Source organism: Sciurus vulgaris, assembly GCF_902686455.1.
Source record: "Sciurus vulgaris genome assembly, chromosome: 14".
NCBI lineage: Eukaryota > Metazoa > Chordata > Mammalia > Rodentia > Sciuridae > Sciurus > Sciurus vulgaris.
Genome location: NC_136475.1, coordinates 98,399,603 through 98,427,081, shown reverse-complemented (window position 1 = coordinate 98,427,081; position 27,479 = coordinate 98,399,603). Strand labels below are relative to the sequence as shown.

General features: G+C 56.1%; 1 protein-coding gene across 1 annotated transcript in view; it reads right to left on the bottom strand.

The window, feature by feature from the left end:
• The window catches only part of MYT1L (myelin transcription factor 1 like), a 338,636-nt gene that overhangs the window by 142,216 nt on the left and 168,941 nt on the right, over positions 1 to 27,479 (bottom strand). The window contains exon 5 of the mRNA XM_079110560.1: positions 865 to 1,019. The gene's annotated coding sequence lies outside the window, so the exon portion shown is untranslated. The remainder of the gene's footprint in view (positions 1 to 864; positions 1,020 to 27,479) is intronic.

Here is a 27,479-nt window from a genome sequence, read left to right as displayed (position 1 = left end):
CAATAGAATGAGAATCACACTTCCCACAGCTAGATGCCAGCCCCACACAGCTGCGGGCACAGGGCCCCGCAGAAGAACTTGTTAGCTGCTCAGGGCTTGTTCAGCCAGCAGCACTGTGAACCACCGTGGGTGCACTAGTCCTGGGCTACGGCTAAGCTGTCACTTAGGGATGCCTGTCCTGCATGGCCACCCTCTCCCCAGAGCCCAGAGCCCTCCCGGAGGACTCAGCTCACTGCAGGGAGCCTCCCAGGGCAGGAGGTGATGGACTTGCTCAACAGGAGCATTCCCTGACCCACAGGAAGAGACCTGAAAAGACCTGAAGAAACTGCCAGCAACCTAAGGCCAGAGGCCAGAAAGTTCTGCAGGGGTGTAGGGCAAGGGCAGGGCATGAGCTGTGAGCACAGTGGAACATCCTGCTGGGTCAACGCTCAGAGGCCTGCCACTGACCGTGGACAAGGTGGGTTCCTGGAGAAGCTCCCAGGAAGGCAGAGGCCATTCAGAGGTTTGGAGGCCCCACAATGCACTGGTGAGGCCAAGGGCAGTGTGGCCCCAGTGGCTGGCGAGGGGCCAGCTGGGAGGGCAGACAAGGCCCCACTCCCTTCCTGCTTTTAAGTCCCAGGGCTGTGGACCCCCACCCTCCCTCTGAGAGGAAGAGGTGCTGGCTGAACATGGAGAGGGCAATGGCTGGAGTGAGGCCTGGAAGGCAGAGGGCAGCTGCCTGAGATGGTGCGGGTGATGAGGACAGAGGGCTTGGGCGAGCGGAGGCACCCCAGCAGCAACTTTGGAGGCCTGAGGAAGCGGCTCGCAAACAGAGGCTGCCTGGGACGGATGGAAGGCAGCTCTGCACCTGAGGAGCAGCCCTACCTTGCAGGAAGCGGTCTCCTCTGAGGACGGAGGCAGCGTGGCCCCGTGGGCAGGATGCAGCCCAGGGCTGGGCTCTCTCAGGTGCTGCTCCTGATCCTCCCCAGCCTGGGATGGTGGCAGAGTCACTTAATTTCTCTGTGCCTCGACTTCTCCATCTGCAACACAGAAAGAACAGGGCAAACACCTAAGATTCCAGGGGCTCACCAGACAGGCCCTCAAGCGGGTGTCTGCATCCATCCACGGGCACCCCAGGAGCCAGACCTCTCCTGGCCGCACCGTGGACAGGGTGTTTGCCCGACTGGCTGCATAAGCAGCACCCACGCTCCCGCACAGACAGCTGTCTGGACCAGCCCTGTCCACAGAGCGACCTGTGGGCTGTGGAAGACACACGGGAGCAGCGCCTCCAGGTGCTGCAGCCCCTCCCAGGTCTGAGGCCGCAGCCGCCCATGCGGCAGGCTGGAGGTGCATCCCTCGCTTTGTTCACGGTTCCCCAGGAGCTAGGGGACGGGGCTGGTCTCCTCCAAGCCCCCAGGGCGAGGAGACTCCCTTTCATCCCTCTGTCCTTTAGCCGTCAATTAGGCATTATGCTGATTCTATGAATGAGAGATCTGAAACTCAGTGTGCAGTATTTGCCTGAAGGCCCCCCATAGTTGGAGGGAAAGCCATGACTGAACCCAGGTCTCCTGTCTGCAAATCCAGCGCTCCCCTCACATGACAAGCCGGTTCCATCCACTCCCAGGGGAGCAAAGAGGGCTGAGATTTGGAGCAGGGACCCAGAGCTCTTCCAAGCAGGGACTAGAGAAGCCCTGAGCAGCGGCCAGGGTGACCAGCCCCTGACAATTCCAGGTATAATATTCATCATTTCATTCATTTTGAACAGCTCAGTGTCTCCTGCTCATGAGGTTTGCTGGGACTGAGAAGCTCCAGGTTGTTCCACTTAACGGATCAAGTGGAAGGAGAGCCTGCAGAGGTCACCTGCTGGCACCACAGGGATTCCCAGCCCAGCATCTCACTCTGGCTGCGCGGTTTGGCTCAGCACAGAAGCCAGTGCTCCCAGCAGCCTCGGGGTTCCCACCTGAGCAGCAGAAGGCTAGGGAGTGCCTCAGAACCACAGGGAGTCTCCACCTCCAGGTCTCCAGGTCATCTCCCTCCACCCTCCTGGCTCAGTAACCTGCTGCCCAGGAAGCCAGCAGTCCTCACCAAGTGCTGCTGACCACTGGGGACTGTCTTCCCCAGGACACTGCCACCTGGACCACAGGACGGCTGAAGCCAGCCTCTCCTGGCAGGGAAATGATGGCTATTTCTCTTTGACTTGGTCATTCAAGACCAAAGGACTTCTCCCTGCCCCCTCCTTTGCCTGGATTGACACCCTGGAACTTCCCTTGCAGACTCCTCCTTCATGGTGCCTGCTTGGACCATGTGTGACTGCAGAGTGGGGCAATGTCCCCATCTTTGTGTTGTCTGTGCCCAGGACAGACGTTGGCTGGTGAGGGCTGTGGGCTGGACGCAAGGAAGGAGGAGAGGAGGGAGAAGAAGGAAAGAAGGGGCAGGAGGGGTCAGGGAGGGAGGGAGGGAAAGACAAAAATGAAACAGGAAGGTCTTTCCCACTGACCTGTGAGGGGTTCTAGTTGGAATCCTTGGGCTAACACTGTAAGTGACTCAACCAACCAGTGAGATGCACAGCGGTTAAACGACTTAGAGGCAGAGTCGGGGTAACGCAGCCCTTCCACTTAGGCCTGGAGCGTGCTTGCAGTTTCCAATCTCTGAACAGGTAACACACAAACTGCCTAGCTTATTGTTCAGTGCTCACTAAATGGCAGTGGGTCGTGATATTATCGCCACTGTTCACTGTATCTCTGATTTCAGCCTCTGTTATAAATGCAATGATATAACTAAGTGGCAAAAGCTACCTGCAGAACTCTGCTTCTCGGGGTGGTGCTCACTCAACTCTGTTCCTTGGCCATACACCCTTAGGCAACCTGCTCAGATTCAGCACTCAGTGTGAAACAGAATGGACGTCTCACACCAGTGCAAAGCCAAGTTCAAGAAGGAGCAGAAGCTAGGATAACACAGCCTCAGCCTTAGATATGCAGACAAATAATTTGGAGTTTAAAGAGAAATAGAAAGAATGAGGAACAGAAAGGAAATGAAAGCATTAAGAAAGTAGGCCTAGGTGAAAGAGGAAAGCCAAGGCCATGGTAAGTCTGCCCCAAACAGCCAATGGATGGAAAAATTACCTACTGAGAAAGAAATGAAGATAAGTTAATGCATTAATAGTGCATTTGATCCCAAGGCTGGATATATGCCTTTCTTTAATAAATTCTTTCATAAAATCATAGTTTGTGAAAAAAAACATCCTGCAATCAGCTCATATTGCTCTGAATGTTAGAAATACAACAAGGAATGCAAATGGCTCATGATATTTAAAATTAAACAATTAAAAAATTAAATGATTTATTATTGAGTTATGAGAAAACTATTAATTATGGCAATTTAGTGTAAATTGTTAGATTTGAGGTCCCTATTTGCTACCGTGTCATAGGAAGCATACTCACAGGTGGGTGTTAATTTTGTTACTAAGTTTGTGACTAGGTTAGACAAGGCGGTGTAGAGGACCATGCTGAAGGACAGGGTGAGCCAGTGGGCTCGGGCACGGTCCCTGCCTGAGGTCTGCCTCCAGAAGGGCTTGTGCAGGACTGCCTAGCACAGCTGGCAGAAGACCCTCAGGTTCCTCTCTCTGAAGGCCCTCAGTCCATTTTTAAGAATATTAAGTCACTGGCAGGGATTCCTTCAGGGTTATTTCAGGAAAAAAGGCCTTAGACCAAATTTGTCTCTGCTTGTCTGCTTTTGAGAAAACATGCATTCGCAGGCGTCTATGCTGGCCTGACCCGCTGAGGTGAGGCTCTCCTGAGTGACTGAGGCCACCCGGCAGGGCAGGTCTAGCCCTCAGGACCTGTGCTCCTGTAGGGGGTCCCACCACACCCCCTGGACTAGAGCAGAAGTGGCCTGATTATGGAAGAACTGCCACTGTGGGAAGCCCCAGCTGCAGCGGCCCCAGGGTCCTCCCTAACTCCTCCATGTGTGCACACGAGTTTGCAGGAGAGGACCTCCAGGGCCAGTCTGACCCGCCTCCCATGGCCTCAGGATCCTCCCTTGCTCCTGGTTTTGTTTGTGGGCCTTACAGATTTGTGTGTGCTCTTCTTTCCTTTGTTCCTTAGCAATAGAGCACCCGTGACATCCGCATGGACCCTCTGTAGCTCCTGTGGAGCTCCTGCTGTCCTCTCACCATGAGGTCACCGCCCGCACCCCACCGTGTCTTCTTTCTCTCCCCATCTCTCACCCCTCGCAGGAAACATGTCTTTACCTGGAAGGAAGCAGTCACCTGAAAGTCTGAAGCTGTACAGAAACACTGCCTTTCTATTTTGGGCATTTCTGGGTAGAACAGAGATGGTGCCAAGTCAGTGCAGGCTGATCGATGGAGCCCACACTCTGCCCCAGGGATTCTCTGCACCTGAGGTGTTCAGGTGAGGAACATGTCCCCTGCTAGGATGTGGGTGACATTCAGGGAGTGGCAAGACATGCCTGGGGCAACCCACATGCTTGAGGCCAGAGGGCTTGAGGCTGACCTCATGATAGGAAGTCGCCACACTGTGAAGAGCACTGTGAGGAGGACCTGATGCCTGGTGCAGTTGGAGGGGTTCCCTGGGGCAGAGGGGGGCCTGGTGCAGCTGGTGGGGTGGCCTGGGGCAGGCAGGGGACCTGGTGCAGCTGGTGGGGTGGCCTGGTGCAGAGTGGGGCCTGGTGCAGCTGGTGGGGTGGCCTGGGGCAGAGGGGGGCCTGGTGCAGCTGGTGGGGTGGCCTGGGGCAGAGTGGGGCCTGGTGCAGCTGGTGGGGTTCCCTGGTGCAGAGGGGGTCCTGGTGGAGTTGGTGGGGTGGCCTGGTGCAGAGGGGGGCCTGGTGGAGCTGGTGGGGTGGCCTGGTGTAGAGGGGGGCCTGGTGCAGCTGGTGGGGTGGCCTGGTGCAGAGGGGGGCCTGGTGCAGCTGGTGGGGTGGCCTGGGGCAGAGTGGGGCCTGGTGCAGCTGGTGGGGTGGCCTGGTGCAGAGGGGGTCCTGGTGGAGCTGGTGGGGTGGCCTGGGGCAGAGTGTGGCCTGGTGCAGCTGGTGGGGTGGCCTGGGGCAGAGTGGGGCCTGGTGCAGCTGGTGGGGTGGCCTGGTGCAGAGGGGGTCCTGGTGCAACTGGTGGGGTGGCCTGGGGCAGAGTGGGGCCTGGTGCAGCTGGTGGGGTGGCCTGGGGCAGAGTGGGGCCTGGTGCAGCTGGTGGGGTGGCCTGGTGCAGAGGGGGTCCTGGTGGAGCTGGTGGGGTGGCCTGGGGCAGACAGGGGACCTGGTTCAGCTGGGGGGTTGGCTTGGGGCAGAGGGGGACCTGGTACATCTGGTGGGGTTGCCTGGGGCAGAGGGGGTCCTGGTGCAGCTGGTGGTGTGGCCTGGGGCAGAGGCAGGCCTGGTGCAGTTGGTGGGGTTGCCTAGGGCAGAGCGGGACCTGGTACATCTGGTGGGGTTGCCTGGTGCAGCTGGTGGGATGACCTGGGGCAGAGTGGGGCCTGGTATAGCTGGTGGGGTTGCCTGGGGCAGAGGGGGGCCTGGTGCAGCTGGTGGGGTTGCCTGGGGCAGACGGGGCCTACTGCTGTCATGGAAGTGTGTCAGTTGAAAAGCTACCTAGAGTTGGGCCTCTCTGCTGGTGCACAGCTCTTATTCCCATGGCTCATCATGCCTGGTCAAGTCCTGGTGTTTCTGGTTGTCCCATTCCTGTTTGCCCAGTGATGCTGTTGCCTCTTGCAAGGACAAGGACAGGGGCCCCACTCTGGCATGGTAGCTCCATAACCTTTAGGGTTCTCAAACCCTAGTCACAGCGATCTTCAGAGAAGCCAGTTCACGCTTGCTCTCAGACCTTGCTACGGACAAAGTTGATGGTCTCAGTGCGTCCACTAAGGGTCAACCCCAGCTTGCTGGAGGAGAATCCAGTGTCCATTAATAAGCCCTGTCAGTTGGCAACTATTTTTTTTTTTTTTCTGTTTTGAAGATTATTCAAAGGGAGAAGATAATCTTTGGGACAAATGGTTGTTCCCACACAAAGTATGAATATGAATCCCTTTCTCACACTGTATTCAAAACCAGCTCAAATTGGATTGAAGACCCAAGTGTAAGGGCTAACACTAAAGCCTTAGAAGAAAGCAGGGGCGAATCTCCATGACCTCAGAGTTGGCAAAGGGTTCTCAGATATGACACCCAAAATGAGATCCAAGAAAGAAAAAGTAAATGAATTAGGCTCCACAAAAATAAATGACTTTCCTCCAACGAATGCACCATAGAAAATGGAAAAGATCACCTCCAGAAGAGGAGAACACACTTCCAAGCCGTACGCTTATTAAGGAACTTCAATCCAGTTTAGCCACAGAATTGTCACAACTCAAAAATAAGGACAACCCAGGCAGAGCACAGCATGGGGGCTAAGAGACCTTCCCCCAGAGATCTGCAGGCACCGAGGAGCACGAAGAGATTCTCAGGCCCTCAGTCCTCCAAGGAACGCAGGTCCAAGCGGAAGGGGCCTGAGTGGGTGAGAAGCCAGCTGCTCAGCAGGGGCTGCTGAGGGTGGGAGGGCAGGACCTCACCCTGTGGAGGACTCACAGGGGCCGTGCTGCCTGAGGGAACCACCTCACCAGGTGGCTGGCCAGCCACATCCAACCAGCACTCAGGGGAATGAGTGCACGTCCACAGGCAATGCACGTGGACAGCGGATCATCCACAGAGCCAGAACGTGGACTCCTCTCGACCTCCACGGTGGGACCAGCCACAGGAGCAGGAAGTGCTGGCCTGCAGGGCTGAGACAGCGTGGAGAGCTCTGCCGAGGAGGGAGGGGGTCACCCGGCCAGGAGCTCTTCAGGATGGAGCACTGGGCAGACCAGAGGCACTGAGGAGGGCTAGAGGCCGGGGCGGCTGGGCATGACGGCTAGAGGCAAAGGCTTCCTCCGAGGTGACCAGACAGGCGGTGGGGACTGGGTGAGGCTGTGTGTCTGTGAACAAGCAGAGCCCAGCCAACTGTGCACTCTGGGTGAAATCACCACGTGTGGATTGTCACTCATGGGCTGTGGAACATTCCTCACATCCCTCCAGGAGCACTTGACCCCCCCATGGGGCAAATCCCGCTGCTGCTCCTGAAGCTGCCTCGAGAGCTGGGGTCCAAGCTTCGTCTCCTCCTGTGCATGAGTTCTCGGGAGCCCCTCCCATGCTCTGCTAGCAGCTTAAAACCTTCCTCATCGACTGTCCAATTGCTGCTGATCAACATGCCGATCGTGTTCTGACCTGCCTAGTCTTGCTGGGGTGGACAAACCAGCCTGACAAAGCCCAGAGCAGCAGCTTGCTGTGCGCAGGCCACAGCTTGGATGGCAGAGCCCAGCCTGGAACTGAGTCTTTGGCCTTCATGGGGTCTGGGCGCTTATTACGAGACAAGCTGCTTCTGCAGAACCCGGTGGGCATAGCCTCAGCTGTCAATCCTGTCTCTCCACAGAAGCCCAGGTTCAGCTGGTGTGAGTGTCCTGCAGGGCTAGTGGCAAGCTGGAGGCAGACTGGTCTCCTGCCACCTGTTCCTGTCTAGCTTGATGGAAATGCTAGGACAGTTCTCACGTGGAGGGTGAGCTTGCCAGCCAGGGCTCTGAGGAGGGGCCCGGCTCTGAGTGAGGGCACTCTGCAGCTTCTGCACACGGCCCTGTGCCTGAGGTTCTGTGCCAGGTGCTGGTGGCATTGTTTGCCTGTGAACTGCTTAGGACTCAGGTGTGGAAGAAGTACCTGTTCAATGCCCTGGAGTGCTGGGTTGTGCTGGAACTCGGTCCTGCGCCTGGAGCTCTGCCGCTGAGCCTCTTTTCCCTGCACCAGGTTGCCTGGTGGATGGTCACTAAGTGTTAGGGGCCTGGAACACAGCCTCACTGCACCTTCGACGTGAAAATGAGTCTGTCTGAGAGCAAGTGAGAGCCTCCTGGTAGTATCTCAGAACGCACCAGGGGTAGGCTGCTCGGCAATCCCGTTTATCTATGAGCCGTCCGGGAGAGCCGAGCCACACTGCTGCTGTCTAGTGCAGGCAGGGGACTGAACACCTCCATAATCAGCCTGTACCTCTGATCACCTTTCAGGGGCAGTCTACCCCTTCCTTCCAAACAGCAATTTAATTAATGCTCACAGCAGCCCAGAGCTCTAGGTAAACACGATAATCCGCTTCCATTGCCCCCGGCTCCAGGAAGGCTGCCATCTCCAGGGAAGCAAGCCCCTGCAGAGCTCCCAGAGCTACAGCACCACAGAGGATGGGATGTGGACTCTGGCTGCCAGGAGGCCTTCACTCTCCATCTCAGCCCACTCCTGCCTCAAGGAGAGCAGCAGCCAAAACTGTGACTCCAGACAGGCAACTTGATTTATCCCTATCCATGCACAAGGGCCCAGACAGGCCTGCAGCCCAGGGACGGAGGAAGGAGAGCAGGTGACATGCATTAAGGCCAAAGGACGAGAGTGAGGCTGGGCAGGGAGAGTAATGCTGACAGCAGAGGACTAGGACCTAGGAGCAGAGTGGAGGGAGGCAACATGAACCCAGGAAATGCATCTGGAGTTCTCACTGAACAGGGAGGTCCTGCCCGGCAGAGACCTAGGGACAGAGGGAGAAGGAGGGAGGTCATGGTCAGCAGAGACCTAGGGACAGAGGGAGATGGGAAGAGATCCTCCTCAGCAGAGACCTAGGGACAGAGGGAGATGGTGGGAAGTCCTCCTCAGCAGAGACCTAGGGACAGAGGGAGATGAGAGAGGTCCTCCTCAGAAGAGAACTAGGGACAGAGGGAGATGGGAAGAGATCCTCCTCAGCAGAGACCTAGGGACAGTGAGAAATCGAGGGAAATCCTAAAAGGCAGAGAACTAGGGACAGAGGGAGAAGGAGGGAGGTCTGCTCAGCAGAGACCTATGGATATTGGAAGATGGAGGGAAATCCTGCTCAGCAGAGACCTAGGGACAGGGGGAGATGGAGGAAAGTCGTAAAAGGCAGAGACATAGGGACAGTGAGAGATGGAGGAAGGTCCTGGATGGCAGAGACCTAGGGACACAGGGAGATGGAGTGAAGTCCTAAAAGGCATAGACCTAGGGAGAGTGGGAGATAGACAGAAGTCCTCCTCAGCAGAGACCTATGGACAGTGGGAGGTGGAGGGAGGTCCTAAAAGGCAGAAACCTAGGGACAGAGGGAGATGGAGGGAGGTCATGCTTAGCAGAGATCTAGGGACAGAGGGAGATGTAGGGAGATCATGCTCAGCAGAGACCTAGGGACAGAGGGAGATGTAGGGAGGTCATGCTCAGCAGAGACCTAGGGACAGAGGGAGATGGAGGGAGGTCCTGCTGAGCAGAGACCTAGGACAGTGGCAGAGCAGGAGGGACATCCTGGATGGGAGAGACCTTTTGACAGTGGCAGAGCAGGAGGGAGGTCCCGGGTGGCTGGGTCAGCCCTGGGCTCCACCCTCCTGACTGCTCAGGGGACCTGAGGCTTGCTTGGCATTGAAAAGCATACAACCTAGCCCCTGGTGGAGCAGTGAGCCCAGGCCCTGTCACTCATGGGTTCCTGTTCGCTCAGAAAGTCTAGAGAGGAAAGCACACATTTAAAGCGAGCAGGAAAGAGGATCCCGTGGGGTGGAGAGGCAGGGACAGGGGTGGGTGCCCCCATGCCAGTGTCCACGTGGACCTCACTCTAGGTTGGCCTGTCTTGCAGGTCACCTTATTTGTTGACCCAGCATTCCTGTGAGGTAGCTCCCGTTCCTGCTTTGCAGATGTGGCAGGATGCAGGCACGGCCGGAGCTGGCCGCCACTGCAGGTAGGTTTCCACAGCCTGGGTGTGGCTGGAGGCTGGGCTCCCTGAAGTCAGAAGGCATCAGGGAGCACTAGGCCGGCAGCCTGGCAGGGTGAGAGGGAATTTGCCTTGATTTTTGGTTCAGCAGAAACCTAGTAAGGAGAAAGCACCTAGCTCACTTTGCAGTTAGGTGTGGTAATCTTGGTCTTTGCTGGGTGCTGTTTGGGTTTGGGGGACATAGTTATGATGAAGCCAAGCATCATATCCTTGCCTGCTGGGAGTGCAATCCATGCAGGGAAGACAGGCCCCAGACACACCGAGCGAGAGAGACAAGGGAGCAGAGGGGAGAGACAGGAGACACAGGAGTCACGATGCACATGAGCCTGGAACCTGGGGTGCACGAGCAGACATTTCCTCTGCCTGACTTCTGAGACCCCAGAACTAAGCTGGGCAGTTGCCAGCATCTGACTTCGGAGCTGCAGGGGGCCCTGACCCCACGTGCTGCCCAAACGGTGCCAACCCTGACACCTCCTTGGACCCATAGTGATGCATGCCTAGCCCGGCTTGCTGTGACTGTGACCTAGGAGGCAGCTTTTGTGGGAACTGGGGAAAGTAGATGTCATAGATAATGGAAGACGGATGACGTTCAGAAGGAATGCTGGGGAGAAACCGGCCTGCTGGAAGAGCAGCAGCACGGTGCAGGGAGGGGCACACACATGTCTGCATCCGGATCAGGTGACACCAGGAGCCGTCTGGACCGGCTGTCAGAGGCATCGAGACCTTGGAGCTCCCTGGGACCTCAGCCACTGCATTTGACCCCACAGCCGGGGCAGCCCTGATTCAAGCAGATCTAACGTCTCGGTATGGATTTCTCCTCGCAGATGGCAACTAAAAAGCACTGACCAGCTAAAATTGCGATTTAAAGGCGGTGAGGTGGAAGTCTTGCTGAGAACAGCGCCCACAAGCAGCCAGGCAGGACTGCCATGCTGCCAGGCCCTGTGTTAGCCAGCATCAGGCGCAGAGAGGCTGGGTCATTGTACACATGGCCTCCCAGAAGGCGGGGCTGAAGCCCTGTGAGGCCCATGGCCACCAGCCGGCCCCGGCAGCTCTGGTCCCACGTCCCAGGACCAAGCTCGTCCTCCCACAGGACTCTACCTCCCTGGCCTTGCAGAGTCGGGGCCTAGGAGCTGCGCTCGGTGGGCCCGTGACTCGGGAGAGTGGAGAATCGATCTCGGCCCCCACAGCCAAGGTGGGGCAGGCTGAGCCGCGTGGGCGACTCCACAGCCTGGGCTGAAGGAGGAGAGTGTGATGGCTGCCTGTGGTTGCTTGGGCACCTGGCGGCACTGACTGTTCTGGGTCCTGGTCAAGCTGTGGGGCGATGATCCCTGTCAGGTGTGCTAAGGAGGAGACACCCAGCGCAGGTGGGTCAGGTGTGCAGAGTCTTCCCAGTGGAAGGGGCGGCTGTGAAGAGTGGCAACAACACAGAGAGCTTCTTGTGGAAGTCTGAAGGTGACATGAGGCTGAGAATCATCCTCACACTGTGACCGTGACCAAAGCCACTCTGGACATGTGCAAACACTGACAGGGAGTAATGTGACCACTGAACACTGGAACGTGGTCGGGGTTTGGAATGTGCCCTTGATGGCCTGCTGATGGTCTCCAAGCCCAACAATGGAGGTGCTGCAATGCTGCCCCATCTGAGGTGACCAAAATCCAAGCCCAGCCCTGGAGGAGCTGCAATGCAACACCTGAGTGACCACGATCCAAGCCCAGCCCTGGAGGAGCTGCAGTGCTACACCTGAGTGACCACGATCCAAGCCCAGCCCTGGAGGAGCTGCAGTGCTACACCTGAGGTGACCACGATCCAAGCCCAGCCCTGGAGGTGCTGCAGTGCTACACCTGAGTGACCATGATCCTAGCCCAGCCCTGGAGGAGCTGCAATGCTACACCTGAGTGACCACGATCCAAGCCCAGCCCTGGAGGAGCTGCAGTGCTACACCTGAGTGACCATGATCCTAGCCCAGCCCTGGAGGAGCTGCAATGCTACACCTGAGTGACCACGATCCAAGCCCAGCCCTGGAGGAGCTGCAATGCTACACCTGAGTGACCACGATCCAAGCCCAGCCCTGGAGGAGCTGCAGTGCTACACCTGAGTGACCACGATCCAAGCCCAGCCCTGGAGGAGCTGCAATGCTACACCTGAGTGACCATGATCCAAGCCCAGCCCTGGAGGAGCTGCAGTGCTACACCTGAGTGACCACGATCCAAGCCCAGCCCTGGAGGAGCTGCAGTGCTACACCTGAGTGACCATGATCCTAGCCCAGCCCTGGAGGAGCTGCAATGCTACACCTGAGTGACCACGATCCAAGCCCAGCCCTGGAGGAGCTGCAATGCTACACCTGAGTGACCACGATCCAAGCCCAGCCCTGGAGGAGCTGCAGTGCTACACCTGAGTGACCACGATCCTAGCCCAGCCCTGGAGGAGCTGCAGTGCTACACCTGAGTGACCACGATCCAAGCCCAGCCCTGGAGGAGCTGCAATGCTACACCTGAGTGACCACGATCCAAGCCCAGCCATGGAGGAGCAGCAATGCCCCACCTGAGGTGACCACGATCCAAGCCCAGCCCTGGAGGAGCTGCAATGCTACACCTGAGTGACCACGATCCAAGCCCAGCCCTGGAGGAGCTGCAATGCTACACCTGAGTGACCACGATCCTAGCCCAGCCCTGGAGGAGCTGCAATGCTACACCTGAGTGACCACGATCCAAGCCCAGCCCTGGAGGTGCTGCAGTGCTACACCTGAGTGACCATGATCCTAGCCCAGCCCTGGAGGAGCTGCAATGCTACACCTGAGTGACCACGATCCAAGCCCAGCCCTGGAGGAGCTGCAATGCTACACCTGAGTGACCACGATCCAAGCCCAGCCCTGGAGGAGCTGCAATGCTACACCTGAGGTGACCATGATCCAAGCCCAGCCCTGGAGGAGCTGCAGTGCTGCTGCATATGAGGTGACCAGCATCAACACTGAGGGTGGAAGGAGACTTACCTATTATGCTCCCCATGCTAATTACACTGGCTTGTTTTAATGATATTGGAGATTTCTGAATTGTCCTGTTCAATGTTGGTCTATGCAGGGAGAACTTGTTGTGGAGGAGACATCAAGCAACACTGTGTCCCTGTCCCTTTGCTTGCTGTGCTCACTGTGGGTGTCTGAAGGACCAGTGCACCTCTCTGTGAACGTGGCTGGCCCCTTTGCCTGCTACCCCATCTTCCTGCCATCTCTCATGTCTGTAGTCAATATGAGCCTCTCATATCACTGCTTTCCTTCTAATGCCGTTTTCCTCTTTGGTGGGGCCGTGTTTTCCCCCTGCACTGTTGTGGATTTGGCTAAATCCATCTCTGCATGTCCCAAAGTGCAGGCAGTGCAGGATGCCGGGAGGAGGCAGGATTTGGGACGAGGACCCAGCTTCGTGGCAGCCAGCCTGTGTTCTGGGCAAGTTGCGGGACAGGTTAGGACTCCCAAAGTGCCCTGAGTGCACTTTCCAAAGCCATGCCACAGACGCTGTCGCCCAGCACAGACCCAGGAGAGTGGGCTCTGTGCTCATGAGCAGGAACAACCACACGCTCATCATTAGACTCAACACCTGAGCCTCGGGGCAGTCTCACCAAAACAGGGCAGCGATGAACGTGGCCCGCAGCCTTCTGAGCATCACAGGAACTGCGTTTCCCTCTCACACAACATCCCCTGGGATGACAGTGCTGCGGAGTGTGTTTGGGGGATCACTGGGTCTTATGAAATCAATGCTGCCCCAATTCTTTGCTGTTTCTAGAGTCCTGTGACTCACTGGCTTGTTGTAGAACTGTGCCTCGTCCAGAAGTACTGAGGGAGCTGCTACGACCGTGAAGACCTCGACTCAGTGTCTGTCTCCAGCTTGCTGTGGATAGTGATTGGCACCGTGCAGGTGACCTGGCTGAGCACTGGGTCCTGTGGTCATGACACGGTCGGATGTGACTCCGACACCTCAGCTGAGCTCCCGGATGCTCTACATCTGCTGCAGGTCCGGTGCTTCTGGGGGCACAGGGAGTGAGGACGGATGGCAGGCACCCACGCTAAACGCTGACAGCAAACTGCTCCCTCCTGACCTGGGGACCTTATGGAGGGTTCTCCGTTTGAGGGGCAGAGCCTGCTGCGTGCCGTGGCGTGGAGTGAAGCTTGGTCACCAGCACAGTTGTGCTTCCTGTCCCCTGCTGCACGAGCACTGTTCCCAGAGGAGCCTGCGTGTCTTTCCTATACACTCTTCAAGGTCTGGGACGTCTGAAGATTCTGTGTTCTACGTTCTGTAAGTGCCTATTCTGAAGGTGTTAATGGCGTGTTAACCTGACGGAGGCAGCTGTCTGGTATTTGTGTTTTGTTCATAAGTTCCCATCCTCAGAATTAGGTTACTCTTCACATTTTGTGTCTTTATCATTCACATAAAGATGCATACATGCACACTGTTTATTCTGTGTGCAGAATTCAAAGGGTAGCACGGGTAAATGAGTCGAACTCCAAACATATCCCCCTGCATGACATTGAGCAACTTTGATTTTTGTTACGAATATTTTGGGGCATGAAATAACAAAAATATTTCTTTTTCTTTTGTTCTCTGTGTCTCAGATCCCAGTTAAAGTCATGGCAGAAGATACAGTTGATCACTTCCTGGGATTAGAGGCTGGTGCATGCTGGGGTGTTCCAGTATCCTGCTAGCTGCCACCATGGCAGAGCGGAAGGGACAAGGGGAGGGAGGATAAAAGGACCTGAGTCGGTCACTGGCCAGCTAGTGGCCCCTGGGATAGGGCAGGTGGGTCTGCAACAGCTCACCCAAATGAGCGTGTGGTGAAGAGCTGGCAGAGCCTCTCCGAGTGCCGCCTGCAGGGTGCCTTCCCGTTCCAGGGAGAGGACACTAGGATCGATACAGAAGTGCTTCCTGAGGGGAGCCACGCGGCAAAGGGCAGTGCTCAGCCCGCACACAGTTGAGAGCACTAGGCACCTCCTTCAGCAGACTGACTTTAAAGTCCCTTGATTGAAAAAAGAATTAAGGGCAGAATTATTTCATCAGTTTCTTTCTGGTTTTCTTTATATGTGAAAAGCTTGGATGTGAAAAGATGTGTTATATGGATTTTTACATATTTCCCTTATATGGAGTTTAAAAGACTTCAAAACAAATGACCATTTCAAGTGATTCTGAGTTTTCATCCTGACCCTAATCTAACGGCTGACACGTTCCATCTTCCTTCTGCACTACTCTTCTTAGCATGGTCTTCTGGAAAGTCCTCAGGACTCACCCACCCTGCTAGCCTCCTGTCTTCCTTTCTCTCCTGTGGTGCCTGAGGTGCTGGGTCCTTCCCAGTTCTTGCCCTTGCTCTTCTGGTTGATGACACTCTTGGGCTTAGGTGCAAGTTGTCCCCAGGATTCTGCTCTTGAGTCTCTGCTTTTGCCCGTGGCAATTTCATTTACTGCATGGATTTAGATTTTTCCTTTCATCTGAACAATGCATCAGCTTCATCTCCAAGCTGATTTTCCTCTCATCAGGACCTCCACCCCAAATTTCAGGTGTCTGCCTGGGCTGCCCCCGCTGGACACCAGTGGGCTTGATGCTCAGCTTCTCCTGTGGCCAAAGGGCCAGGCAAGCAGGTGGCCCCAGTTTTCTCAGTCCTGGGCCCCTGTCCTCGGGGACAGAGGATTAGTCATCCTTGATCCACTCCTTTCCTGCTGGATTTCCAACCTGTTCCAAGTGTGCTGAGTTTTCGGTCCCCAGGCACAGGTGGCCCTGTCATGTCACCCGTGTGCTCCACCTGGTCCACCTCTGCCACCCTCAGCATCTTGCCCCTGCTGGAGCTGGTGGGCTTCTGGTAGCTACTCGCTGCCTCCCTGTCCTCTGAACACGGTGCACTAGCGTTCACTGCACTACTGCACTTTTATTTTTCAAATACCATAGGGAGACCCCAAAGGTAGGAGGCTGAAGTTCGGATGCAGTGGAGGGCCAGGTCCATCAGTGAGGACTTTGCTTCCTCCTAGGCTGGTCCCTCACTTCCCCCATGCAGGGGCTTCGTGGAGCTGTTTGGAAGCAGAGCCCAAAGCCTGCTCCACCCGCATCTGCTGAATCCTGGCCACCCGACTCTGATGCTGGGACATGGGACATGGCTGCACCTTCACTGTGGCCCTTGGGCTTCCCAGGAACACAGTCCAAGTGACATGTGTTCAGTGGAAATCAACTTCAAAACGAGCATGCACGAAAATCCTGTAAACAGACCTCCACGTGGAAAACACATAAGCTGGAAGACACCAGTGGGATTCTCTTGTAGGAATGGTGAGGGGGAGTTTTGAGATCCTTTAAGAAGAGTGGTCAGTGGCAAGGTGGATGAGCCTCAGTTGTCCTGAGCACAGCAGCACTGCATTGGTTCTCTGGAGGACTGACCTGTGATGAGGTAACAACCTGCATGCTCACCATAGCACACGGAAATGCTGTGGGGACGTTAGCATGCACATCTGCATAAATTTACCTGACATTCACATCACCCAGCTCCCAAACCTGCATACTGGATACGTTTTTTTAAAAGGTAGTATGACCTACTGAAATCATATTCGAACTCCATGTTCAGAACAAAATACATGAATCAAAACAAAAATCTAAAACAATCAATTACATGCCTGATTCGGATGAAGACAGGCAGAGCCTCTGCAAGAAGTAGAAAACCAGAGAGTGAGAGTCAGGGTCACATTGCCACTGCGTGGTCAGCAGCACGGTCAGCGGGAGCTGGTCCCCAGCCACTGATGGGCTGCTCAGGAGCACTTCCTGAGTGCCGCTGGGGGCTGGGCTTCCTGTTGGTCTTCAGGCTGTGGTCTCCTTCAGTCATCGTCATGCGTATTTGGACTGTAGCTTGGGCATTTCTCTCCCATTGTTGAGACGCTGCGGACATGGGTGCTTTTGGTGAGGCTCCAGAGCGTTTGCCCCCGGACTCCTCCAAGCTGACTGGGCAGATGACAGGGGTACGGGAGAGATTTGGGGGGTCTCTGCACCCGGTCCTATTTTTGCCTGCACTAGAGATATGAGGACAGCTGCATCAAGGGACCCTGGCCATGACCAAGCAAGAGACAGGAGGGGCAGATGGAGGGCAGTGACCTACTGCCCTCCAGGATTCCAGTGGGGTTGGCCAGGTGAGTGGGGACCAAGCTGTTCCCCAAATGAAAGTGGCATCTAAGCTAAACGCAGCAGCAGCAGCAGGGGTCGGGCTACCTCCTCTGCGCTCTGCAAGCGCGACACCTTGGTGAGAGTGCTCCTGGGGCCTCACCAGTGTGTGTCAGGAAGACCCGTTCTGCAGGAAGGGATGGTCTGAGGGCAGCAGTGAGGCCTGTGCACGACTCCAGCAGCCTGGGGAGGGGAGAGAGCCTCTCTGGCCTGGAGGAGCCACCAGCACTGACAGCACAGCCTCAGAGGACCTGGGTGGCCCCTGGCTGGCTGTGCCTGGCTGGTCGCCTGACACAGGTGCTTTGGATTTGGAATTGCGTCTGTGCACAAAGTAATCCAGATTGTATGCCATTAAACAGAAATTTAACAAATGATCTTCAAAATCGCTAACAGAAGAGTTTGTAGATAGAGACAATCCCTGGCCTTGGTCAGTAGTTTGCACACCTGTGTGGACCAGATACGTGCTTTTTGTCTAAAGCTAACGCAAACCCAGGCAGCCTGGCCATGACCTACCTACTAGGCTGATGTTTAGACTCGTCTAGCACACGTCCCACAATCAGCCTAACTTTTTCTCCCCATGAGTGAGGCCCCAGGACGGGCTTGTCCTCCATGGGAGTGCACCACAGCTTCAAACTCCACGCAGGTGCACGGCTTGGCCTCTGCGGCACATGGTCTTAGCGCACTGCACTGCTCATTCTTCCTGTGTTCTTTCCTTCTATTTTTATGAGTCTCAGCGACCTACCTGTCACTATTGTTCCTGGGTACTAAGGACTCAAAAGCATGAATAAGAAGAGCCAGTGGACTTAACTCTTGTTTAAACCGATATCAGTAAGCTTAGGGATTTGCAGTTTTATTAGGAAGGTGTCTGTGAGCTGCATGTGTGTCCCCAGGCTTATGAAGGAGTGACAAGTGTGGTTTCCTTCAATCACATTAGAGACCAAGTGTGTGAGTCTGGGGAGCTGGCTGCAGGAATGCTGTGGGAAGTGTCTCTGCTGGCGCCACTTATCACCAGGTCAGTCACGGCCTGTCCACCCAAGCTCGTCTCTGCCTCAACTTCTAACCAGATGGCTGTGAGGTTGGTGCTGTGTGTTCAGTCTCACTGCTTCTCACCTTTCTAAATGGATCACATGGATACATTCTGCACTGAATCTGTTAAAAGCGTCAAGTGCAGGGCCTCCCCTGCGAGGAGCCAGGTCCCCTCTCCTGCTCTGAGTTCCTTGCCCCTCTGAAGCCACGTGCCTTCCATCTCCAGCCCCAGGAGGGAGCATGCCTGTTCTAATCACCAACACATGGCCCTCCCTTCAGAGGTTCAAGTTCATTTTGCCATAAATTCAGAGATGTGGCCAGTCAACATTATTGAGCCCTATGCGTTGGCCCTTGGGATTGGCCTGTGTTCCCAGGACCTCACCAACTGCCATGCACAGACACTGTGGTCTCGCCTGCGCCGCTTCTCTTGGTGGAAAAGTCACTGGTCTTTCACCTTAAGTTCTATTATTTACTAAACTGATTATTAGATTCCCTTTTCATGACTTCTATGTTGTGTGGCCCCTGAGGAGAAAGGGGGTGTGAGGGAGGATCAGTATGCCAACCCGTCACACGGGACTACACTGGCTCTGCCACCTCCACCCCATCCTGCAGCGCCAGACAGAAGCCCACAGGTCCTGTGTTATGTGCTTTGTCTTCTGTGTTTCCAGCGTGGAGACCAACGATGGGCCACAGAGAGCAGTCAACAGTACCTGCTGGATGGAGGGAATTGATGTGTCTTCACCAATGTTCACAAGTGACAGGGAGCACTTTATATGCTTCACACTCTCTGGCTTGGGCTGTGTCACGGTCCACAGTGATGGCTCTGAAAGTTCTGTGTATAGCCTTGGTATATTCTACACACAAATCGTCATTAAACCAATCAATCAGCCAGAACCTCCATTTCCTCACTGCTAGAAAAAGGAAAGTTTACCATTTGAAGGAAAGTCCAAAGTTGAATTAAACGTGGAAATGTGGTTTGTTCAGGATAAACAGGATGATAGATAAGGAGAGGGAGGGTCGCAGGATCTTTACCTGTCAGAATATCAAACAGAAACTCTCAACAGGAAACTGATGCACTTTGATGGAAATTCAGGAGCTTTGGGGCACAAAAGCCAAGCTTCAATGTGGCTTTCCTGGGTCAACCTGCTCACTCTTTGTGAGCATACAAGACATGCAGCAGATGCTATGTTTGAATCTGGAATCTCCCCAAAGTCTTGTGTGCGTGGAGGTGGGGCTTTTGGGGAGCGACTAGATCTGGTCTCATCCATGGCTTGATCCATCGATGGCCCAGGGAAGTCTAGTTGGAGGAAGTGGGCCTCTCTGTTCTCTGGCCCCTCTCTGTCTCTCTCTCTGCTTCCTGGCTCCATGAGCTGAGCAGCCTCCTCTACCATGCCCTCCACCACGACGCTCTGCTTACCTCCGTCCAAAGGAAGGCGGCCAGTGGGGTGCAGGCAGAATCCTCTGACATGAGGGCCAGAGTGAGCCTCTCCTGCAGTAAGTGGCTCTTGGGTCTCTGGCTGCAGCAATGGAAGCTGACCTACGTGGTGAAGGATGACCAGGGTCCACTGTTTGGAGGAGGAGCCCGAGGGCTGCCAGAGCAAAGGCTGTTTCATGAAGGAGTGTGACACGGAGGGACCAGTGGCCGTTGCCCATCTTGGCTTCGAGAGGTGGGTGAGGGGCTGTGGACATAAGAAAGTGGCTCGGAGAACTGCAGAAAGAGGAACCAGGGTACACTCTGAGTGTAGGGGTGTGTGCTGCCCTGAGTGGCACAGGAGGTGGGCCTGCATCTTCACCAGGAGGTGCCCACTGGCTGCTGTGGTGACAGCCCGTGTTTCTGTTTCAACCCACTGCCCTTGTCCTGCTGTGTCTATCTGTCCGTCTGTCACTGGAAGGTCTGTCCTTAGCTCTGATGCTGTGAGGGGCCCTCTGGGCTCCTGTAAGTGCTCCGGGGTCCGTGCACCCCAATGTGTGCCACGTGTGTTTGATGACCCTTAGGACAGACTCTCTAGAAGGTTTCCTGGGCTGCAGGTGGAAGTCGGGGCAGGAGTGGACATGGGCTGAGCTGCGTGACTCAGGCCTCAACCCTGGGCCCTGCGAACAGTCCTCCTGGAGGCTGTGTGGGGCCTGTCTGCCGCATGGGAGGGGCCACATCCCGGTGTCCTGCCCACGAGGGAGTGGACACAGCCACCTGTTGCTCATGCTGGACCATCAGTCACACAGGAATCTTCTCACAGAGTCAAGTGGGAACTCAATGTTTCCGGGATGAGAATTGAAATATGCTTTTATAAACAGTCACTTGGCCTCTTCAGGCGGAAAAGAGGAAACGTTATTTTTGCAAAAAATATTGGTGTTTTCTTTTCTGTCAGCCCTGAGTAGTGGCTGTGGCAGCTGGCTCCTTAGGAATCATGACCAGAGGACCTGAAGGGCAGGGTCCCTCTGGGACCCGTCTGCATCCTTATATCCGCGCCACCCACACATCCCTCCGTGAGCCGCTGACCGCGTCTGCATCTGTGGGCTTGCGGATGCCCACGCCATCTGCACAGTGACCCTGTACTTAGGACTGCCGGCTGGTGGGACGTCACGCGGCAGTTCACCTCACCACCTTCTCTGGAAGGCTGAGTTCGCTCTTGCACAATTACTCATGTGAAAGTGCGCACTCCCTGAGGTCCAGAGAGTGGGTGGTGGACACACATGCTCCTGGTGCATTAATACTTTTGCTTCTGGCGACGAGACATTTCGAGTTACACTGAAGCTGTGGAGAAGGGTGGGCACGGGTTGTGTGAGAGGCACTGGCCAGGGCTGTGAAGTCGCCACACTGGTTCCACGAAGGCCACCTGAAACTCCAGCAGAAAGTCCTTGCGTGGAGCAGGAGGCCGCCTTCCCTCCAGGAACACCTGCCTGCGTCCCAGCTGGGGAGGCCAGGGGCTGTGTGGGCAGCTCTGGTGCTGACCAGGAGTGGGCCATGCTGAAAGTGCTTTCAGTCTTCCCCGCTGTGTCTCTGTTGGATGGCCAACCACCGGAAAGGCTCCGTCAGGGCACCGCAGGCTCCTGGGCAGAGCTTGGGCGGCTCGCTCCCTGCTGTGGACCCCTCCGCCCTGCTGCTGGCCCGGGGGCATCTTGCCCTTGCTCACTCCCAGGTCCACGTCGCTGGTTTCCTATAGATATTCTGGAAAGAGGAGACAACACGGGACCACCTCTGTCTTGCAGCCTAACCAAAATGCTTGCCGTTCAACACCCACTCTTTAGGGAACACCCTCTTCTGCCAACCACAGCCCACCACACACGGGACCTTCCGCAGAGACTCTGGCCTAGCGACCTCCCTCTAAGAGACAGTGTGCCAGAGACACACTGTCTAAGAGACATTCTTGCCAGGGAGCATCTGGCATGGCTTCTGCCCATGCCTCCCCTCTCACCAGCAACCGGGTTCTAGTCCCCTCCTCTGGGGGTCTACTTTTCAGATGATGGGCAGCGTTGCATCTGTCCATCTCCAAAGAACACATAGGGTGGCCATTTAAGCACAGGCTGCCTGACACGCACTGTGCTTGGTATCATCTCTGCACTCAAAGTCCCGACCTTGCAGATATTGCACTGAGTCACCCTGATTTATTTTCTAGGAACCCTGTCCTAGTTCCTTGACTTAATGCTAAATTACAACAGAAAATCCTGTGAAATTGCTCATTTTCTTATTGGTTATTCTCACTGGCAGAAATTCAATGAGGGCTTCTGAACTAGCAAAGGCCTGACCTGGCCTGGCAATCTGCCTGATGCAGCTCCTTGCTCAGAGCGCAGCAGCTGGGGGCATCCGGAGCCCAAGACCCCTGTGCCTGGACGCCCACCTCCCGCCCACTGTGGCTCTGCTTTCTCGGAAGCATGACCGTGACTCCCTGGAGCTCGGGGCCTCCTGTCCCCTGGGAAGCAGGACCCCCTGATGCTGTCTTGGCAGCCCTCTGCTGCCCGGTGCCTGTGGCAGCAAGCAGGAGGGACATGTTCGCATATTACTCCAGGCCCCTCTCCCCAGGTTCCTAAAGTTCTGCGGCTTTGAACCGCAGCTCATCCGAGGCCATCAGACACTCCTGGAGGCCCCCAAACCTCCCTTCCTGAAGAGCTCAGCTCCTGGCTCAGTTGCTGTCTCCAGAACTTCCTGGAGGCTCTGGTCATGCCCCATGCCTGTGGGTCCTCCAAAGCCTGAGGCGCCTCACCACTGGCTTCCTGCCCACCTGGTCCACCCTTACACCGCCCACCAGGAGGTAGCTCTCGCCACTGCAGACTCCTGGCTCTGGGCCAGCCTCCTTGCTCCCAGCTGCTCTCTCCCATGCCCGACTGAGTTCTGCAGGAACCACACCAGGGCCAGCACCTCCTTCACGGACCCTGCTGGCCCTGCCAGCTCCCCCTCCCTGCGCCCTTGCTTCCTTCCTCATCACACCCACTGGGTGGTGTGGTTCTGCCTGCTCTCTGCTCCATGAGCCGCCAGGGCCGTCTTTCTTGCCACTTGTCCCCGGGAAGAGCCAAATCCTCAGTCCAATGCATGCTACACCCTTGGGCACAGGCCTGGAAGTCAGTGTGCAGCTGCTGTGGACCTCAACCCAGGGCCACGGCCTCAGATGCCTGCCTGCCCGCCCCCACTCCCTGACCTCCACCTCCTCTCTTGGCCACATGCCAAGCCCGTCTCCCAGTTCCTCCTCTCTGCAGATGACCTCACTTGCTATTTCTTCAGGAAAACTGCGAAGATCAGAAGAAAATTCCCAGGCTGCATCTCCCTCCTGTCCTGTTGGTCACTTCTATCTTCTGACTGCGGTAAACTCTCCCTGCCCCCATGAGTGGCTGGCCTCCTGTGTGCAGGACCCCCAGGGACACCTCTCTGACAATTCTGCCCTCACTTGGCCTCATCCTGTCCCTGTCTAGTGGGTCACCCCAGAAAGTCACATGGCACACTTAGGAGCGTGGTCTTTGGAGTCCAAGTGCCTGTCTTAAACCCAGTTCTGCCATCACCGGGGTCCCTGAGGGGGGCGTCTGGCCTCTCTTGGCTTCACAGTCCCCGTGTTCAAGGTGGGCACAGTAGCTGCCACCACTCAATGTGTCCTGCAGGAATTACGTGAGAGGCCGCTTCGACTCCCGGGTTACAGAGAGCACGGCGCTCTCAGCGTCTCCTGCCTCCACTCCCTCCTGCAGAACTGTCTGCCCGGGGTCCTTCTCTGCCCTCATGAGGTCCTTGCTTCTCATGTTACTCCTGGAGGGAGGCTTGGGAGGGGTTCTTGCTCTGCAGTCACCAACTGGGGACAGGGCCTCTGCCCAGCAGGTGCCAGGAAGGCTTGGTGGGTGAGTGAACGCATGAATGAGCTCAGGCCCATCGCAGACGGAGCAGGACACCATGTCTGCCGGCATTCCAGACACCCCTCCAGCACTGCTCCAGGCCCCTGAGCATTTGCCCTGAGGTCGTAGATGGACCCGCACTTCCCAGACGGAGAGGGTGGTGACTGATCCCTGAGTGCACATCCTGCCTTCCTCCTCCTGGGCTGGCTCTGGTTTCACAGGGAGCCTCTCACTTTGAAGAGGACAGGTGTCTATAGTCACTTTAAAAATAAGTCAACTCACGAGGACTCTGCGTCCCCTATCCCTGCCTCTCAGCAGTGACGTTCGTAGCAGGTACCACCGACACAGGGAAATTTGTCTCAGCAGTTGCACTAATTGGCCCTCTGGGCTGGCAGGGAGGAGGGCACAGGCGGGAGGTGGCTCCTCAGTGGGTCCAGAACCCTGTTTATGGTCCATTTCCACGTAAATGGAGAGGGCTAACAGGTCAAATGCAAGGTGCCTGGAGACACACCAAAGCAGTCACCAGGCTGAGCAACGGGGCCTTGAGCAAGAAGCCCTTGAGGAATGAAAGAAATCTGTTTTTTTCTTTCTTCCCTTCCTGCATGGCAGATTCATGCAAGAAACGCCCATTAGCACTGATGGGATTTGTGCTGTACACCCCATGAACTCCGGCAGAGGAGGCTCATGCGTCACTGTGCAGGTACCAAGGTGTCTAGGGCAGGCTTCCAACAGGCAGGCGGCTGTGCCTGGATGCTTCAGGCTGCCCCTCAAGGTGGGGAGGCGGCATCACCTGCCGCAGGGGCCTGGTGGGAGAGGCCTGGGAGGCGCCCCACAGAGGCCGTGCTGGGAAGGGCCCCGAGGGAGCCCATCCAGAGATAAGAGGTTGTCATGGAAAGCCCCTCCTGCTCAAGAGGCACGGCACTCACAAAGCAGAAGGACGCCCCTACCCTGTGGATGGTCCTCTTCTGCCCCCCTGCTCTTCTTTAGTTTTCCTGGGAGGCAGAGTCTCTAGTAATCAACTGTCTGATGGCCCTGTCCCCGTCCCCTGGTCGTGGAGCCTGGCCAGGGCGGGGACTGCCTCTTCCTCGAGCAGGAGTCTGGCTTTCCTGGCCCCGGCCTTTGCATGTGGGATGGGGTCTCTGGAGCAGCTCTCCTCCTTCCTGGCGCTGTCTGCGCTGGCACCAGCAATGCCACGCCCACTGCTTCCCGGGTGTCCTCCGCTGGTGTCTCAGCCGGTATCTGTGCGGGGCCCTTCGTGCCCACGGCCACTGTGGAGCCATGCCTTTGGGCCTTTGTAGATCTGGCTCCAGCTGTGTAGGCAGGCTCTCCACACGTGTGTGGTGAACATGAACACACCTGTCACACACGCATAGGGCCATGTTCTTGAGACACCAAGAGGTAGCCATGAGAAGCAGCTCTTCCTCCCAGTGCCAAGCACTTCCCACAGAGGCAGCCGCCCCTGCTGCCTGCCCACTGGCCTGACCACTGACAAGCCTCCAACATCAGGAGACTTTAAATGCCACACAGTAGCGGGGCGCACATGTGGGCTTGCGCCCTGTAAGTTCTGCTCAAAAATATGCTTGGGGTAGGCTGGGCTTATATGATGTCCTGCTTAAGTTAAAAATGTCAGAAGGTTTCACAACTTGAACATGGTGCAACACATCTAACCAGTCTCTTGTGGATGAATGCTCATGTTGTCTGAAGAATCCTGCTCCTACAAATGAGACTAGATAAAGTAGCCACCCTTCTAAACAAGCGCCATTCAGAACTCCCAGTGCTTGCCTCCTCCCTGTGAGGGCAAATACAAAGTCTGTCCTGCTACGCAGAGAGGAAAGCAGGCCCCTAGACATCAAGCCGTCCACCCAGGACCATGGCTGCTCAGGATGAAGCCAGGGTTTGGACCTAGGGGAAGTCTGAGCTGGCTGGGGCGGCCCCTGGACAGTGTGAGGAGAGCACCTTCCCTTGCTCTGACCCTGTGTGCACTCTGCACAGGAAGCATCTCCTGCAAGTGGGCGCATCCTTCCCAAGCACCCCTGGCCTTGTTGGCGGACATCGCCATGCTGAACATGTGTCCCAGTGCTGGTGGCTGGCTGGTGAGCCAGGCTGGGGCAGGGGAGCACAGCTGGGGTCTACCACGGTGACACTGGGAGAGCTCTTTGGTGGAAAACCCATGGCATCTTCTCTGGGTCTTCCCGTCCCTTTGCCCATTTCCAGCTCGGCTGTTGTTCAATTTAGCCTGTTAATAAGTTGCTAAATCCACCCGTTCCTGCTATATTCTAGTGGGGCTGTTTCTTGTGGGCTCACGAGGGCAGCTTAGAGCTGGACCTGCACCCACGCTCGTGCCTTCACATTGTCCTGAGAGCCTGTGGTTGGAGAAGACCCACCTCCTCCATGTTGTCCTGAGAGCCTGGGGTTGGAGAAGACCCACCTCCTCCACGTTGTCCTGAGAGCCTGGGGTTGGAGAAGACCCACCTCCTCCACGTTGTCCTGAGAGCCTGGGGTTGGAGAAGACCCACCTCCTCCACAGCCTCACGTTCGAGCTCTGCAGCCCAGGACCTGATGCTCATGCCACCTTGGGAAGTTCTTTTCCTCTCCACCACTGAGTGTGCTCTGGGTGGGCTTCCCTGCAAGGTCACAGTCAGCGTGGCTGTGCTGCGGTCACTTAGAATCTGTGCAGGAGGCGAAGGAAGCCCACTGGCCTGGGAACAACTCCACCAGAAGGCACCGGTGGCAGTTCTCCTGGGAGCCAGAGGGGTCAAGCAGCTCTGAACAGATATCTATAGAAAGCTCTTTGTACAAGGCTCAATGTATTGAGGCAGGCTTCAAGTTTCTTTTATGGGGAAGGAAATTTAAAAGTTCAAAACAGCACTTTTTAGTGATAAAAATTTGACCAACTACATATAAAAGGAACAATTGACGTAAGCAAAGAGGTTTCTACAGATGCTGCAAATAAAGGTGCTGCTAGGGATTCGAGCAGGACATCCTCCCAGCATACTGGCAATGGATCTTCATGGATGAGGCAGCACGGTCTCTCTGTCCAGCCAAAGCAAAGGCCAAGGAGAAGGTTAGGCTCTTACCAAGGAGCAACCGTGAAAACAGCAGACAAGGCCAAACTCAGTTCAGACCCAGACAGTTTCCCAGGAAAGCCTGCAGGCTGCAGGTTTCTTCCCACCCCAGAGTTCAGCAGGAAACACATCTCCAGGGGCTTTTCAAAGATGCAGGCGTGGGGTGTGGTGGAGCGGACGGAGACCTGCAGAGGCCCGGCATCCAGCACCCAGCACCCGGCACCAGGCTGAGCATCTGCTCTGTGTGCGTCTGCATTCATCCTGAGACATGGCGTTCAAACCCCCGGTAGCCAGTGACCCTGGGGTCGGCTGTGACTCACTCACTCCACTACCCCCACAAATGAGTCTGATGAGCTCGGAAAGGACCTGCTGTTCCTCTAAACCTGACTGTGGATCTTCAGCAAAATGTGGGGTTCTCTCAGCCTCTTTGGGTTTACAAGGTTCCCTGGTTCCACCTCCAGGCACCTAGGAGAAAGGGCCTCTGTTCTCTGAGGCTCGTGCTGGAAAACCACTCTGCTGGGGGTGCCCATTACTGGGGGCATTAAGCACTGCAGGACCCACCTCACACCACCCAAGATAAGCCGCGTCCCACCCTGCACACCGAGGTGGCCCACACGCTGCAGTAGGAGCCCCTGCCAAGCAGAGAGTTCTTCCCAGGTGCTCCCTGCCTGGCAGCACCCAGGGGGACCCTCTGCAGCAGGACTGCCCTGGAGCAGAGTCCCTGCCACGGTCCAAGGTCTCAAGCAGCCTCGGCACCCACCATGGCTTCCATCAGACTCCCACTGGCTGCAGGCGATCATGCTTGGTCAGGAGGAAAGAAACTTCTGGCGTGTGGTTCTACTACGCTCCAGGACAGGAGGCAGATGTGGCGGTTTGGTGCCCTACTTTCCAAAAGGGCAGTGGCCCAGGACTAGGATGATAAAGTCCTAAGAAATCAAGTCTCTAGCATTTCCCAAGCTGAACTCCAGAGAAGTCAGATCTCCAACAATCGGATCCCTCTTAACCACCCAGAATGTTCCATAGCATCATATTGTGATGAATATTGTCATAAAGGAGAGCAACAAAATCAGAAATGATCACGGAAGCCGTCCAAGCGGATCGCCGTGAACAACTGAAGC